This window comes from Mirounga leonina, unplaced genomic scaffold, assembly GCF_011800145.1.
Source record: "Mirounga leonina isolate KUSES-001 unplaced genomic scaffold, KU_Mleo_1.0 Mir_201, whole genome shotgun sequence".
Classification (NCBI taxonomy): Eukaryota; Metazoa; Chordata; class Mammalia; order Carnivora; family Phocidae; genus Mirounga; species Mirounga leonina.
The window spans coordinates 23,547,575-23,553,607 of record NW_023270504.1 but is presented as its reverse complement, the minus strand read 5'-3'; the positions used below and the strand labels follow the sequence as shown (position 1 = coordinate 23,553,607).

The 6,033-nt window shown below is 40.2% G+C and overlaps 1 pseudogene; it reads left to right on the top strand.

The window, feature by feature from the left end:
- Positions 1 to 316: 316 nt before the first annotated feature.
- LOC118025848 lies at positions 317 to 416 on the top strand (annotated as a pseudogene).
- The last annotated feature ends 5,617 nt before the right edge of the window (positions 417 to 6,033 follow it).

Below are 6,033 nucleotides of genomic sequence, written 5' to 3'. Positions count from 1 at the left end.
ATTTTAATGCAGTACATGTGATAGACCGTGAAGTTAAAAGTTAAATACCCAAGCATCAACCTTAAGAATTAGGTAAACACAGATGAGTTTTTTATAGCTGTCTCAATTTAAATGTCACGCTTCACACACAATGAAGCTTGTTGAAATACACTTTAGGCAGAGAACTAGATTTATCACCAGTATACACATTATACCAAACAGTATAAAAATTGTTGAATCATATTATTTTAGAATTAAAAATTGGCAGGAATCTGACATAATTGCTAACAAAGATCTAATAACTGTTGGCTTTACTTTAAAATGACAATTTTATTGCTTGCTTTGGCAGTACATATACTATAATTGGAGTGATACAGAGATTAGTATGGCCCCTGCACAAGGATGACACGCAAATTCATGAAGTGTTCCATATTTTTTGACCAAGATCGTAAGTTTTGATGGTGAAAACATGACATTTTCATATACCAAAAAAAATAATTTTATAGTAATCATCATAGCACTTACCACCATTATTATTACTGTTGTGACATAATTTGCATATAGTCATTAGCATATATAAATTGAATACATAATAAGTGCTTAATCAATCCTGAAGTAAAAGGGGGAAAAAAGTCTCTTGGCTCAGTTTTAAACTGATAGCATCATTCCTTACTGATAAATTTCTCTGAACAGTTAACCTGCCCTCCTGGGCTGTCCAGCTGAGAAAGGGGTGGAGGGGGGTACTGTGTCATGCACAGGCATTAGGTGGGGATCTGCTGCTGGGAGAAAGCAAAGGTGTCCTGGGAGTATAGGAAAGGACATGGCTTAGGTAAGAGAATTCAGATGGACTTTTGCCTTCTGCTCACATGAAAATACGTAGTTCCTGTTTCTATCAGAAGTGACCAGTCACAGTGAAGCGAATTGCTTGATGGTGACCTTTTAATTAACTTTCTTGGTTCATCACTTTTAACTGTAGCTAGGAGCCCGTTTCAAGTACCCTCTTCTCTTAGTTTCTCTTTTGGGTAGGAAGGACTTTGTAGGGGCAGTTTTTCAAGCTCAAAAGTCGACAGCTGCCCTAGACAGCTGTGCCCCCTGAGGCAGAACATCGCTGCATCCCCAGCAATGCAAACTGGAGACAGATGGGTTAAAAATAATCATGACCGAGTCCTCTCCTGTCCTGTGCCATCACTAATGCCCTCTGCAGATGTTCTTTTCCCTAATGATAATTATGTATTTCCCTTTTTCTCCTGTTCCGTTTCATCTTTTCTCCTTGTTGCCTTTGAATTTCAACTATTAATTATTGCTTTGCATTTTATTATATACAGATATTTTCATTGAACCCTTTACCTCTGACTTAGACCTCAGATGAATTTTCAAAATCTCATTGCAAGCTGAGCAAACAGCTGACATTTTTGCCCTCAAGAAAATTTTCTGAAGAACATTGAGTCTTCCATTAAAAATCTTAATTCTGGGGACACCTGACTTGCTCAGTCGGTGGAGCGTGCGACTCTTGATCTCAGGTTTGTGAGTTCGAGCCCCACATTGGGTATACAGATAGATTACTTAATAATACAGTCTTCAAAAAGATTTTAAAAAATAAAATCTTAATTCTGTAGTCTAAATTCTTTATAAAAGTTAAATTGAGATAAAGTATATGGATTAGGTATTCTCATATTTGTAGTAATCATAAAAGTAGGAATAAAGTTAAGTTGTGATAATAACTTGTCATAAACTACATGTGAAAACATTGTGTAAATCTTACAAAATACATTTTAAGAAATAAGTTAGCAGTGTCTGAAGAAATTGAAAGATTAAGTAAATAGTAAAAATGCCATTAACTGCCTAGTGATTGGAACTATCACATTAAATAACTTGACTGAATTTTTCTTCCTGTAATAGGTATATACCAGCATAGTGACTTTCAAGCAGTTTTTAATATTGGCATTAAAAAAATATTTTCCTTACTATGTAGCTCAATTATTCAGTAAAGGCTCCCCAGGAAAGTTTACAAAGTCCTTTTGCAATTGAATATTTACAAAATTAGTATTACAATTTCCACAACTGTCTTTAGTATACTAGATTATTGCTATTACCTCTTCATGATTTGAATCTTTAAACATTTGCTATGTTAATATTACCATAAACTAGTCCTAACTGCAGTACATGGCCATACATGGCCCATAAAAGTTCTTTTGGGTGTGGAAGAGAGACAGAACAGAGAGAATTAGGCAGAGAGCATGTAAGATCTGAAGAGATGAGACAGATCCAGAAAAATAAATGTGCATATTGACCAAGCAGTGAGTCAGATAGTGAGAGGAGAGAAAGGGATAGCTCCTGATCTGAAAACTCAGATGTGCTCTGAGAGAAAAGCCAGGGCAAGCACGCACAAGGAGACTGCTTTACCTGTCCATAGTGGAATCCAGAGTGTCTTTCTTAGTCTTAGGCATGGGAGCCTTGCCTCAAGTCCTGCTGCTTCACTGAACTCTGTCTGGCAAGGCATTGGCCCCACACATTCAAATTTGAGCTTACCCTCCTAGGCCCCTCCCCCAGGCATCATCACCATCAGGTACCCCAACAGCCTTCCTCCTGTTTGGGTCCAAAAAAGATGGGCGGGGCTGTCATACAGAGTCACGTGGGTAAATGACTGAGGGCCACTCTGCTTAATGTATAGGTTCCTTTAGGGCTACATCTCTAAAAATCCAGTCTGTGCTCCACAGGCAACAAAGATCAGGAGAGAGTAGCCGTAGACACTTTGGAAATTGTATTCCTGATGACAAATAATATCTTTAATTTTTTTTTTAAGATTTTATTTATTTATTCATGATAGAGCGCGAGAGAGAAACAGAGGGAGAAGCAGGCTCCCAAGGAGCAGGGAGCCTGATGCGGGACTCGATCCCAGGACCCTGGGATCATGACCTGAGCCGAAGGCAGACGCTTAACCATCTGAGCCACCCAGGCGCCCTATCTTTAATTTTTTTAAAAAGATTTTATTTATTTGTCAGAGAGCACAAGCAGGGGGAGCGGTAGGCAGAGGGACTCGATCCCAGGATGCTGGGATCATGACCTGAGCCAAAGGCAGATGCTTAACCCACTGAGTCCCCCAGGTGTCCCATATCTTTAATTTTAAAAGCATAATAATAGTAATGTTCACTCAAGTAGCATATTGCGCCCTGTTAGCTAAAGTATCTATTCCCTTGCTTAAGTGCACGCTGTCTCTTGACCAGCACTTACAGCTGCTGCTTTGTGGCCAAGCAAGTAAACTCAAGTCACTTATATAGGACTTAGGAATAGAAATTTTGCATCCTAAACCAATGATTTTTTTTCCCTTTCTGATTGCATTATAAGAATTGCTAGAAGACTAGATGATTGCACAAGAGAATTTTGCAAAAGCTGTCTTTTCCACGAAAGTCATATATGCTGAATTCAGAAGCAGCAGCATCCCAAACCATTAAAGAAATGTTTATTTCATCAGACAGAATCAGCATCTAAATGACTGCGTTGAACTTGGAACACAGGTTGGGCTTTTCGAATAAAAGGCTTTAAATCCCTGCCCTCATACGATTTGGTCTATTAAAGATTTGGCTTCTCCCTCCAACTTCAGTCTGTATGCATTCTATTTCTTCATTCAATAGAAAATACCTAACTAGGTGATGGAAACTGGGTACTGGGGATACAGTGGTGAGTAAAGCAGCTAGGGTCTCAGCTCCCTTCTTACCTCAAGGCTTTAAATATCATCTATACATTGATTCCCAAATCTCTAGCTCTAGCTTGGACTACTTCCTTGAACTCAGGACCAATGCAAACCACTTCTGCCTCAGCATCTCCATTTAAATATCTGATGGGCATCTCAAACATGCCTCAAACTGAGCACCTGTTCTCTCTCAACACACCCGTTCCTTTTGTCATCTTTCCTATCTTGGTGGTGATGTCATCCCTCCCACGGCTCTGGCCAACCTGGCAGTCTTCCTTGATTGCTGTCTTCCTTTTAAAGTTCAGTCCATTAGCAAATCCTGTTAACTCTACTTGCAGAATAAATCCAGAACTGGCCACTTTTCAACACCTCCAGGTCCGAGCAACCTGGATTGCTGCATTTAGCCTCCCAACTGCTCTTCCCGTTTCACCCTCCTTAAATTACAGTCTATTCTTTACACAGGAGTCAGGGTAATCCTTTCAACACTCCCCCCCCCCCTTTTTTTTAAGATTTTATTTATTTGAGAGAGAGGAGAGAGAGGAGGGAGGGAGAGGGAGAAGCAGACTTCCTGCTGAGCAAAGAGCCGGATGTGGGGCTTGATCCCAGAACCCCAGGATCATGACCTGAGCCGAAGGCAGACGCTCAATGGACTGAGCCACCGAGGCGCACCATTGAAACCCTTCAGATCCTGTCACTCCTCTGTCAGTACTCTCCATGTCTCCCCATTCTCTCAGTAATAGCCAACATCCTTACATGACTCACAAGACCCTCTACCATCTGCCCCTGCTTTACCTCTAAATTTTACCTTCAGGGGCACCTGGCTGACTCAGTTGGTAAAGCTTGCAATTCTTGATCTAGGGGTTATAAGTTCGAGCCCCAAGTTGGGTGTAGAGATTACTTTAAAAAATAAAATCTTGGGGTGCCTGGGTGGCTCAGTTGTTAAGCGTCTGCCTTCGGCTCAAGTCATGATCCCAGGGTCCTGGGATCGAGCCCCGCATCGGGCTCCCTTCTCTGCGGGAAGCCTGCTTCTCCCTCTCCCACTCCCCCTGCTTGTGTTCCCTCTCACTCTGTCTCTCTCTCTCTCTGTCAAATAAATAAATAAATAAAATCTTTAATAAATAATAAAAATAAATAAATAATAAAATCTTAAAAAAAATGATCACCTTTAATTCTCTCCCTTGCTTACACAAGGAACACCCACTCCTACCCCACTTACTGATCCCCCTGCCTGGAGTGATCTTTCCCTGTATCTCATTATGGTTTTTTTTTTTTAAGCTTTTATTTTAATTCTAGTATAGCTAACTGTTGTATTAGTTTCAGGTGTTATATCATTACAGTTTGATTTCCTTATTTATGTCTTAACTCAAATATGTCCTTGTAGTTGAGGATTTTCCTAGCTACCATGTATCTAAAATTTCAACTGTAGCCCACAATCCTCACATTTCCTCTTTCCCTAATTCATACTTCTTTTTACTACTTATCACAAAATGCGCTGTGATCTCTGTTCCTCAGTGAATCTTAGTTCTATGAGGGGAGGGATTTTTGTCTTTGTTTTCCCCCACGACGATATCACTAGTAACTAGTACCTGGTTGGCCTATAGTAGACACTGAATGAATGTAGAATGGATGAATCAAGAAGGATCTCATGGACCTTACACTCAAGTGGGAAACAATAATCAAGTAATCTGTAAATACGTCATTGAAACAGATGTTTACTATGAAAGAAAATTACACATCACATAACCAGAAACTGGCCAGTCCATGATCACTGGAAGGACTCCTGGTTGGGAGATGGTAATAGACAATGTCTTAACTCCCTTCTCAGTCCGAGACTCCCTGATGGTTGGGTTATGGAAGAAAGGCAGTATTCACTACTTCATCTTAACATTCCATGCTCTGACCCAGAAACTTTATAATTACATCCTTTGTTAAACCATAGAAGTTTAGACTTTCCGATTTGCCCTACTCCTCCCTTCACACTATCAAAGCTGGGACATTAAGGGAAATTTCTGAAGTGGGTTAATGTATAGAACAGCTAGTAGTTTTGAGAGCTTATTATGGTTAGACATTATGCTAAGCACTTTAAAGACAAAGTAAACGTATTTAGGAAAACTGTGGTGGGACAAAGTCTCTTGTATGCTCCTGAGTTGTGCTCCTGGTCACTGATTCTATAGATTGCAAATTCTGCTTTGCTTCATGGTGGGTACCCAGCCAAGGATGGCCTGATGCTAGTTCACTCTCAGGACTCTCTTAAGGAGGGAGAGGATTTAATGCAGGGAAGCCTCACTAAGCTTTACGAGGCTATCTCTCACTTGCCTCCAATAAACCACACCAAAATGCAAAGGTACAGCAGATTTCACTGA